This window comes from Salvia hispanica, chromosome 2 (assembly GCF_029641045.1).
Source record: "Salvia hispanica isolate PSC_SH4W2 chromosome 2, Shi_PSC_v1, whole genome shotgun sequence".
NCBI lineage: Eukaryota > Viridiplantae > Streptophyta > Magnoliopsida > Lamiales > Lamiaceae > Salvia > Salvia hispanica.
Window position 1 is genome coordinate 19,946,049 of NC_142693.1, and position 12,027 is coordinate 19,958,075.

Sequence of the window (12,027 nt, forward strand, 5' to 3'; positions counted from 1 at the left end):
TAGTGAAAACTTAATTGCACTATATTTTACACATGTCTCCATCTAATCAGTGAAAACAGAGTTTTCAGCATCGTCACTATCGTATGCTACATAAAATTTAGTGAAAACTTAATTGCACTATATTTTACACATGTCTTCATCTAATCAGTGAAAACCGAAAACACGTATTAAAGTAAGACACTACTTCCTCCGTCCCCGAATAAGAGTTACTAATTTCCATTTTGGCCCGTCCCCAATTAAGAGTAGCACTTCATTTAACTATAAATGGTAAGTAGGTCCCACATTCCACTAACTCATTTCACTCACATTTTATTATAAAATCAATATAAAAAAGTGAGTCCTACATTCTACTAACTTTTTCAACTAACTTTTCTTTATATTTCTTAAAACTCGTGTCCGGTCAAAGTGCTACTCCTAATTGGGGACGGAGGGAGCACTATTTACTAGTTAAAAAAGAAAGCTTTTATATTATATAATAATAATATTATATTCATTTTTATTAAAGTTGTCTTCTTCCTCCCGCGGAAGCCATTGTTGTGTTTGTTCCTATATTTAGTTCAGCCCTCCTTGTCAATTAATTTTCAAAGATCAATCTTCAACAACATTGATTTGGTGAGGCTTGATCATGGTTCTCGAAAATTTTGAAAATATTTAGAAGAGAAAAAAACATAGAATTATTTTTGGGTTAAGCCCTCCCCCACCTCTTAGTGTATCCGCCCTGTTAACAACTCATATTTTTACAAATGACATCAAATAGTTAATTACATAAAACATTTTCAATCAACCTCATGCATCGCACAATAATAACATTAGGGTTATCAACGTCATGCATCGCACAAGAATAACACTAGGATCAACCATTGTCTTCACTTGAACAAGGCCATCGAAATTATCCAAAAAATACTTCTTACACCAAACGCTCTCTTGTATATAGCTCGTCTTCCCATTACGGTTATTGATGTAGTTTACGCCGATGAACATCGAATTTGTCGGAATGGCTTGAAATTCGCACGGAGACTTGTAACTAGAACTTTGCGCGGTGCAAATTTCAAGCCTCTTAATCTCCAAAGCTTCTTCCTCAAACAATCAAACCTATCACAATTTTCTCGAATGCCTAACGATCAATTCCAATGCTCAAATTTATCTATTAACACAATCTTCACCCCTTAAAATGCAACCTACGCCTTCCTCTTACCCTCAAAATTTTATGACTCGGCATTATTCTACAATTTTATTTTGTAGTATACTTATTTGATTGTAATAAATAAAAATAATTTTTTCTCGTGAATTATTGATGTAGTTTACACCAATGATGCCGAAAACGTCGAATTCACACGGAGACTTGAAATTCGCACAGAGACTGATACTTGAAATTCACACGGTGCGAATTTCAAGTGTCCGTGCGAATTTCAAGTCATTCCGACAAATTAGAAACAAATCCATCTAAGTTTTGCTTTAGTTTATCAGACCAAACAAAACTTATAAAATGCAAAACTGACCAAATGGTTGGGTAAAATTTGATGCGTATACTCTTAAGCTTATACTAATTCAATTTATGGTTAGGGTTAGTTTAATACGTAACCTCTCGTGATCATCTTATTAGAAGAAGAAGAAGAAGAAGAAGAAGAAGAAGAAACATAATGGATCTTGTACAAATTTCCGGCCCTATGAGGGAACGGAGTGGCGGAGGCCGGAATCTCTGACATCCTCCTGCCGTAAGGGGTGAGGATGATCACAGATTGGCCAACCTCCGTGATAAAGGAAAGGCCCCGGATTGCAAGAGCACAAGGAGTGCTCAAGATAATCAGTAGAGGAGAACTCAATATATGCTGACAAACACAAAGTAAACCAATAAATAAAGGGGAAAGAGAACTCGGCTTTATTGATTGGATGAAATGATAAAGAAAGACTCTGGAAATAAACTCCTCACCAGGAGGCCTGCGCTAAACGCCCAAAATACTGAGTTTCCAAGATGATTTCTCACTTCTCGGTTCCCCAATATATATAGGCTTACAATAACAAATAAAGCTGAAAAGGTGCAACAATAAATCAGGAATAACAACTAACTACTGCCGAGATCTTCTAGCTTTGACTCCTTCTTTTACTCAGCCGTTTGGTTGGGCCAAACTACCTCCCTATTTCCGCGCTCATACACCCTCCAGCGCGTATCACTCCGCCTCGAACATCCTCCTCCATATGCCTTTGAGCCCGGATTCGGTGATGGGCTTCTTCACGTAGTCGTACTTCGCTTTAAAGTATTTCACCGCATATTGAGTTCTGTTGAGCAGCATTTCAGGTGCATCGATGGGAAAACCGCAAAGGATAAGACGGATTCGATCCAGCTCATCTCCCTATAGTCTTCTCTCACTGTTTTCATAAATGAATTTTTGAAATTAAAGAGTCTAAAATGATGATTTCCATTCTAAATATGAAAGCATCAGTGTCTCTGTATTTGAAGAGTTTTGCAAGGATATCCTACGTGTACGTGTCATTTGAAGCTTTATATAGGAATTTATGCATGTTTTATGTAAACAGAGTCAAAGTAATGAGTTTGCAAGTTGAGTGTGCTGCTAAATATACTCCTATACCTTAAGTTTGTATCATCCCTTAATTTATTTAGGAATTAGGATCTGATTTCAGTTTTTAAAATCAATCTCTTACCCTATATTAGGAAGATTTGTTCATTAATTTGATGATTTTGCAAATCTCTTTGTTTACCCATTAACAAAAATAGAGTATACGTGCACACCTATCTTGCCCATGTATGACTTGGACTTTTGATTAATCCAGCTACTTTGAAATAAATTCAAGAACTATAATATTTTAGGGGTAATTGTAGAATTGGTTATCCAAATTTGTAAATTTCAAGTGTCTTTTGAATTTAGATAATACAGGATTGTATTTATATAATAAGAAATTTAATTTGCATAATTCTAATAAACTTTTGGCATTTTTTATTAAATGTGGCTGGCATCTTAGGTATGTTGACAAAATTAAATTTGTGTCAGATGCCAAATTCTTTATTTTAATACAGGATTGTTGTATGAGTGGGAATATTATGATTCCTAAGAAGTATGTTTTTCATTCGTCACAGCACTCTGACAAAGGCATCTTAACCATTTAAATTAGGTACAAAGGCATCTTAACCGCAATCTATATCAACAATATTTTTTTAAATTCTCAAGCTAGGAATGCTACATTAGAACATGTGAAATTTTGAGCATGAGGTGTTTGTGCTTGCAAGGATTTGTTTGCTTTTTCGTTTTTACACACTCAACTTTATAATGTCATGCATTCAAGTTAGCCAGACAGTTTTTTTACTTTTGATAATTGCAAGTATTACTTAGTAAAAGGGAATAATTATTTCAAGTGATTATCTGTTAATCCCCTAAAATGCTTAATACTAGTATATTTTAGTGACTACTACCTACTATAGTAGTAAAGTGGAATGGCAGCTATGTTTGATCACCTGTGTCTAATGAATGCCAATTCATTATTAATTTAATGGATTGATGAAATTAGTGGGCAATTTAATATATATACCTATATTTTGAATTTCCTACATTCCAAAAAATAATGAACAAGATTATTAATGTAATGGGAATAATGTTATTAATCTCTTAATGAGATTAATTATGTTGCTTGAATATTTTTTCAAATTTTTGCCGTTTCTTGAATTTCAATTATTAAATAAATTTCAATTCATATCAGCTACTCATTCCGTCCCACAAGAGTATGCATTTTTGTTCACTACGAGTTTTAATACATAATTAGTAAAGTTCCCACCTCATTAGAGGTAAAAGAATTTTCAAAACTAAAAAATGCAACATCTTGTGAAATAGACTAAAATGGAAATAGTACATACTCTTACGTATTTCTTGATGTATGAAAACTGTCGAAGAAATACTATAAAGTTTTAACAACAAATCGGTAAAACATAAAATTAGCATTCAAAAGTACATTTATTAAAACATAATCAAGATATTGAATTTCAACAATCATAGTCGCAACTGCACGCTTTTCCGACATCGATCAAATCACAATAGGGGCGTGGATTGGCTTTTGGGTGAGCTTTATTGCATTTGTATTTGCAACAGTTGTCACCGCAGCTTCCATCCTCACAACAAAATTCATCTTCACACAGCTCAAAATTATCCGTGCATGATTCTCCAAATGCCTCTTCCACAACTATAAAGAAAGATACAAACCAAAAAAAATATAAATATTGCAAATCTCCGATTATTAATTCTTGAATCAAGAGTACTATATCATGTAATGTTGGACATAAGAATGTCAATCAGCTCGAAACTGACTAACCAACCCAAAGAGACGAAGAAGAAAAAAGGAATTGGGGAAATATTTGGGTAAATAGGCGATTTTGTCTCGCGTTTACCTAAAAATATCACATGGTTTAGGTAATTACCAATAGTACAATTCGTTTTGTTTTTTTATAATAAAATGGTCTGCGAAATATCTTGTTGAAACGTTCCCTTATTAACATGGCATGTATTTTTCAACCGCCATAGCGATATCCCGATCGACGGATTTTTTTTGCTAAACATTTTATTCCCGAAAATGAAATGATAAATTCTAAACGGTGAGACTTTTTTGTTCTTAAAAATGAAACGATGGGTACTAAATAATAATTTAACAATAAAACATTTTTGGGTAAACGCCCGAACGATGAGACAAAATCAACCATCTATCCAAAAATATTACACCCAAAAATAGCTTGATAGGCCCGAATCGAAGATTATCCGACAATTGATAAATCGAGCAGACTGAAATTCAACTCAAAATCAAATAAACATATTTAGATAACATTACATAGTATAATCAAATCAAATACAAATTAAAAGAATTCATGAGTTTTCTATACCCAAGTGGACTAAGTATGCCCGATTAACATATCCAACAAGAGAAATATTTAAATTATAATACTCTCTCTGTCCCAATAGAAATGAAACGTTTTCCTTTTTAGATTGTCCCATTAAAAATAAAACATTTCTTAAAATAGAAATAACTTTATCTCTACTTTTCCCTCTCTCTTACTTTACTCTCTCGTCTTTAACCCACAAAACAACACTACATAAAATCCTGTGCCGAAAAGCAAATGTTTCATATTTATTGAGACGGATGGAGTATTTTTTTGATTGCTAGTCTAAATACGTTGAAAACACAAGGGCATTTGTAGTTTACCTAAGGCAGCAATGAAGAGAAAAACAATACATAAGGCTCGAGTTGGTGAAACCATTTTGCCTGATTTTATGTATAAACTATGTATGCAAATTATCCTATTTATATATATATATATATATAACAGCATCTCAGTGTAAAACACAGCACAAATCACAGCCCTTGGATCCTTAGATTGGATGGCTGTGATAAGCTACATTATTATACTAAAAATGTACATTATTCGCCGAAGTACATTATTAGAATGGAAATGTACATTATTAGACTAAAATGTTACATTATTATCATATGCATATTATTAGGCTAAAAATCTACATTATTAGATGACACGTGGCATTAATCTGACCGTTAGATCACACGATCCAATGGACTGCAAGTGTTTTAAGTTTTACTCATACTTAGCGTTTTGATATGAATACATCCCTATATATATGTATATATATATATATATATATAGAGAGAGAGAGAGAGATCTGTTCTCCTGAGCGCCATTAAGTGAGCGATATAGAGGCGACAAATTACGTGGCAATGGAATAATAAATCTTCTTATTATTTTTTAATTTATTATATGTATCTTCATCCCTACCAAGTAACCACGCAGGTAACAAACCATCCCCAATATTCTGAAATCCGAACAGCAGATGTCAGTTCACTGCATCACTAAGTTTATCTTGCCAGAATTATTGTCCAATATTCACCGTAAACCATTTTTTCTCTCCTCGCCTCAATCTTTCATTCTTCCTTGCCAAATTTCTTCCTTGTTGGCATGCAATTCTCCACAAATCTCTTTTGATTCGTCTCCAAATAATCCCCAAACTTCATCCATATGGATTTTATCATAACCGCACCAAATATTTTTGATTAATTTCAAGATTTAATTTGGGTTATGAGTTTTGCGCCTCACACTATGCAATATATATATATGCATATTGATACACGTATCATGATCCATCGAATTCTTTTCTTTTAACACATGATTGTATTTTAGATAGTAAGAAATTTAATTTGCATAAATCTAATAAACTTTTGGCAATTTTTATTAAATGTGGGTGGCATCTTGGGTATGTTGATAAAATTAAATTTGAGATAGATGCTATTGTCTAATGGTATCATGTTTTTAAAATTATGTCTAAGAGTTACTTCAATGCCCATCTTTTTTATCAGTGTCTTAACAATAATAGCTCTTCATACCCTCTATAAAACCCACCACTATCTAAGTTAAGCATGCTTTTATATTTTGTGTTATCAAATTAGCAGTTATATTTGATTTCGTAGTAAAGTGGAATGGCACCTATGTTTGATCTCCTGTGTCTAATGAGTGCCAATTAATTATTAATTTAATAGATTGATGAAATTAGTGGGCAATTTAATATATACTTACATATATTTTGAATTCCCTACATTCCAAAAAATAATGAACAAGATTATTGATGTAATGGGAATAATGTTATTAATCTCTTAATGAGATGATCCCTCCGTCCATGAATAAAAGTCCCGTTTTTCCATTTTGGTCCGTCTACGAATAAGAGTCTCGGTTCATAATCACCAGAAATGGTAAAGAGACCTCACGTTCCACTAACTCATTCCACTCACATATCATTTAAAACTAATATATACAAGTGAGACCTCTATTCCACTAACTTTCTTCCACCCACTTTTCTTAACATTTCTTAAAACCCGCGCCATTTAGAAATGAGATTCTTAATCGTGGACGGAGGGAGTACTATGTTGCTTGAATATTTTTTCAAATTTTGCCGTTTCTTGATTTTCAATTATTAAATAAATTTCAATTCATATCGGCTACTCATTCCGCCCCACAAAAATATGCAATTTTGGTTGACCACGAGTTTTAATGCACTTGGTAAAGTAAGAGAGAGATAGAAAGAAAAAATAATTAAATATTATAAATAGAGAATAAGTCCCACCTTATAAGAGAAAAAAGTTTTTTCAAAACTTGAATTTGCAACCTTTTGTGGAACGGACTGAAAGGGAAATAGTGCTCGTGTATTTCTTGATGTATGAAAACTACTATAAAGTTTTAACAACCAATCCGTAAAACATAAAGTTAGAATTCAAAAGTACATTTATTAAAACACAATCAAGATGTTAAATTTTCAACAATCAAAGTCGCAATTGCACATTTTTCGGACATCGATCTGAAAACAATAGTAGCGGGGATTAGGGTTGGCAAAACATACCGAAATACCGAAATACCGCACTTACCATACCTAAAAAATATCGAATTTTTGGTATACCGCACTTTTCGGTACGGTATGATACCTTACCGGTAGATTAAGGTACGGTAAAGGTATGGATTTTGCATATACCGCGGTATACCGCATCATACCGCAATTACGGTATGCACTGCAAATTACGGTATACACCGTAATTTTGCGGTATATACCGTTAATAAATATATTTTTTTAATATATATATTATTTATAAAATTATAATATTTATATTTTTAAAACTAAAGAAAGATTAGAGGCATAATTCGTAAAGCAGTAGTAGCCATCATTAATTCATTATTCTGCCCTAATTCTAAATCTCAATTCTTCAATATTTTATATATCAAACAGGTATGATTTGCGGTATACCGCGGTATACCGCAACACGGTACGACATACCGAAATGTCGGTAAGGTAAAGGTTTTCAAATATTAACATACCGAATTTTCGGTATACCGTAATGCGGTATACCAAAAAAATCGGTAAGGTATAGATATGGCATTTAGTCATACCGCAATTTGTGGTACGGTATGCGGTATGGCATTCTCGGTGCGGTATACCGTACCGTGCCAACCCTAGCGGGGATTGGCTTTTAGGTGAGCTTTGCACATTTATTAATAACATTTATTTCTCCTTTTTAAAAGTTATTCCATCTCTCCCATTAAATATGAAACGTTTTTCCTTTTAGATTGTTCCATTAAAAATGAAACTTTTTCTAAAATGGAAACATTTTTATATCTACTTTTTCACCTCTTTTATTTAACTCTCTTTTCATTAACTCACAAAACAACACTATATAAAAACCCGTGTCGATCCCCAAATGTTGCATATTTAATAGGACGCAACACTACATAAAAACCCGTGTCGATCCCCAAATGTTACATAAAATGTTTTATATTTAATAATAACTTGTGAGGCCCAGTGTGCGGATTATATTTAATACGATCAAAAAAATTAATAATATTTTTTAAATGCGATCATTATTTATCACTATTCTAACCTACTCCTACTTAAGAAAGTGCGCACTTATAATTCTCTAATCGATTCCAATTTCCACATACGATATAACTGCGGAGTAATATTTTTTATAACCAAGCATCATATTTCACTAACACCAACAAAATATCGTCTTCTCTCACTCTCACATTCCTCTTTCTAGTCTTCTTAGTATTAAATGTTCATCTTATTTCACTCTTTTACTGTAGGAAAACTCCCTCTGATGATTTTTGGAGATTTTCGATGTTGTACTGGACTTCCTTGGAGTGCCATCTATCTAAAGGGCTGCCTTAGACTTGCATGTCTCTTTTCTCCCTATTCTAGTAATAGATTAGGCTTTGATTTTTTTGTAATTGGACTTAGAGTCATGTATCCGACATTACAACTACTTTGAATTTATTCTATGGACAATCATTGAAAATAATTGCTAGATAACACACAAAAGTTATTAGATGTCTCGTCCAGATTTTCTTAACTCAATGTAAGATTGTTTAAAATTCTAGTGTTGCTTTGAAATATCGCAACATCAGCCGCAACATGCTTTGATTTGATCTCGTAAAATCCGTTTTAAGTTTTGGGTCATCACAATAAATTTGAAAACTTTTGGCAATTTTTATTAACTGTGGCCGGCATCACGAAATTAAAGTTGAGATTGATGATATTTTGTAATTTTATCATATTTCTAAAATTATGTTTTAATTGTGTAATGACTTGAAATTCGCACGGAGACTTGAAACTTGAAATTTGCACGGGGCAAATTTCAAGTTATTCTGACATAATCGCCGTTTTCAGCATTGTCGATATCGTCTGCCGCATAGAATTAGTATAGTTTTGGTGGCCGGCACAAAATGGTAAGACTTGTATATAGTGTGTGGACGGATGTACTGTTTGATTTTATAAAAAAAAGTGATAAAAAAAAAAAGTAGAGGAAGCATAGACTCTGAACCGACCTAGTATTAGTTAGAGAACAACCGTTTTAATAATTGTGTGGCAATTTATCATTAACATTGATAGAGAGATGTTTCCATTATTTCAATTCACTTGATGAAAAAAGTAAAATGATAACTGATTCAAAGATTGAAGTTATTTTGAGAGGATATTTAGTTATATGGTAATATAATGGATAGTTTCAAAAAAGAATGAGACGCATTCTTATGGGATAAAAGAAAAGGAAAATTCAGCACACTTGTATAAGCTTATTATATTTAGCTAATTATTCATGATCAAGGCATTACCCGTTGTATTATTGGACACTATGCAATTTGTGATATCTAGATTGCTTTTAAAAGTTATTCTAAAAGTTAGCAATCCTGATTGCTTTTCCATTAGTTATTCTAAAAGTTATATTATGAGAAAATAATTATGCTTATTTATAATTATACCCCCATTTATAACTATTATTAATATATTTGATCGTATTAAATATAATCCGCACACTGGCCTCACAAGTTATTGTTAAATCAATTAAGAGTTATGAAGTGAAAGGATGTAATCAATTGCTAATTAATTACCATTTCAAAATTGAGACCAATTTTCAACCATTAGATTAGAAGATCTTGTGGTTGATATAATGCCAAGTGTAATATATTTTAAATTTAAATAATTATTAATTAAATTAAAAGGGTATTAATGTCAAATCCTATATGTAGTAATTATAACTAACTACTTTCTCTCTCCTCAAAATCACTCAAATCTTTAAATTTACGTAACTCTCTCAATTTAAATTATTTTTTTCGCAAAAAATATATCAAATTAAAGTAATTTAATAAGGATTCCAACGAGATCTCAATTGCATATGTTCCGACGATGTTCGGGTGATGAAATTTGATGAATTATATTTAAATTTTCGTACATGTTGATAAGCAGCTTTTATCAACAAATGCAACAAAAAATCTCAATATATTGTAGGCAAAATCTCAATATTATGCATGTCCAATCTCAATAAAAATGTGTTGATATTTTCTTGTCCTTGTGTTGATATTCTAATGTCATATAGTTGATATGTGTAATACGCAATGTTGATATAAAAAAACACCCACGAAAATTATCATATGATAACATAATGACGATATTAACCTTTTGTTGATATTTTGTCTACTATTTATTGAGATTTGTGAGCTTTAATCTCATCCACTCATTTTAAAATCCAAGGGTGGAGATTTAGTCTTGATTTTGGATTTGGGTGCTATAAACATTAGAATAGGACCCCTAAAGTGAAAATATAACCAAAAGTTTAGTATGAGCACTTGTACTAATATTCACTTGATTTTGAGCGTCATCATAACACTTAAACACCAAGCACTAACAATTAACTAATTTTCTTCTTATTATTTGAATAATTTCTGTCGTCTTTAGTAATCCAGATTCTTAGACTTGTACTCCATATTGTAAATAATTTACTTCTACTTTTAAAAGATGTGTTATCTTTACTTTATTTGAAATGTTTAGATTTTTATAATATGAAAGTTTTATTTTAACTTTTGTAGAGTAGGTTAACTTTACTTTAAAAAATCATCTTTTGTTTCTGATGGGAAAACTTTACAATCGAATTTAAAATTCATCCATTACATATAATAGATTCTATATTAAGACTATATTTTACATTTTCGACATAAATATTTGTTGTTACATTTTTTATAAACTTACTGGTCTTAATCACCACTTTACTGGTCTTACATCAATCATCTCTTTACTGGTCTTAAATCTTGATCACCATTCTTTCACGATATCCACTATTCTTTACTATTTAATACAACTATTATTATATGTTCATTGGTATTTAATCACATAAACCTTTTCTATTTATTGAAATACTAGCTATTTTCCAAAATCAATCCAATGTCCAGCTTTCAAATTATAACTTTATAAGCTAAAATATTAATAAAGGCGCTATGAAAAGTTGAGGAAGCATATAATCGTTTCCTGTCTTTTTCCATGCATGAAATCTTGTGGCAGTGGTGACATGCCCGATATCTATTTACTTGTTTTGAATGTAAACATAGAATTTAAACTTTAAAGAGTAGTAATTGCTAAAGCCTAAATTTATCTAACTTTGGGTTATATATTATTGATATTTTTCACCTTGTTTTTTAATCGAACATTATTTTGATTTGAACTTAGAGCTTTATAACGCTGATGTGAAAGGTCTTCGTGTTATTTCCGAATCAAATGTTGCTTTCAGACGTTGCAAACTACTTCCATGATTATTGTCTTGGATTGCATCGAGACACTTTAGAATCTTCGTATAAGAGAGAAATGTCAATTCGCGCAAAACTATTATCCCTTTTATTTATAGGAGTCGGGGAGCCGGGATTCAGAAAATTTATCAGTATCTTTAAGATCTTATATTATCTCTATTAAATTACTAGTATAATTAAATAAAGATGTAACTCGGTTGTAGTATCATTTGTTTTCTTATTTTCACAAAATTTGCATGTCTACATATGGCAAAATGATTAGTTTACACCAACAAAATGTCGTCTCCTCCCACTCTCACATTCCTCTTCTTAATTTTCACAAATCGCTTACCCTCCGAAGCTACTTCCTCAAACAATCAAACCTACGACAACTTTCTCGAATGCCTAATCGAGCAATTCTAACGCTCAAA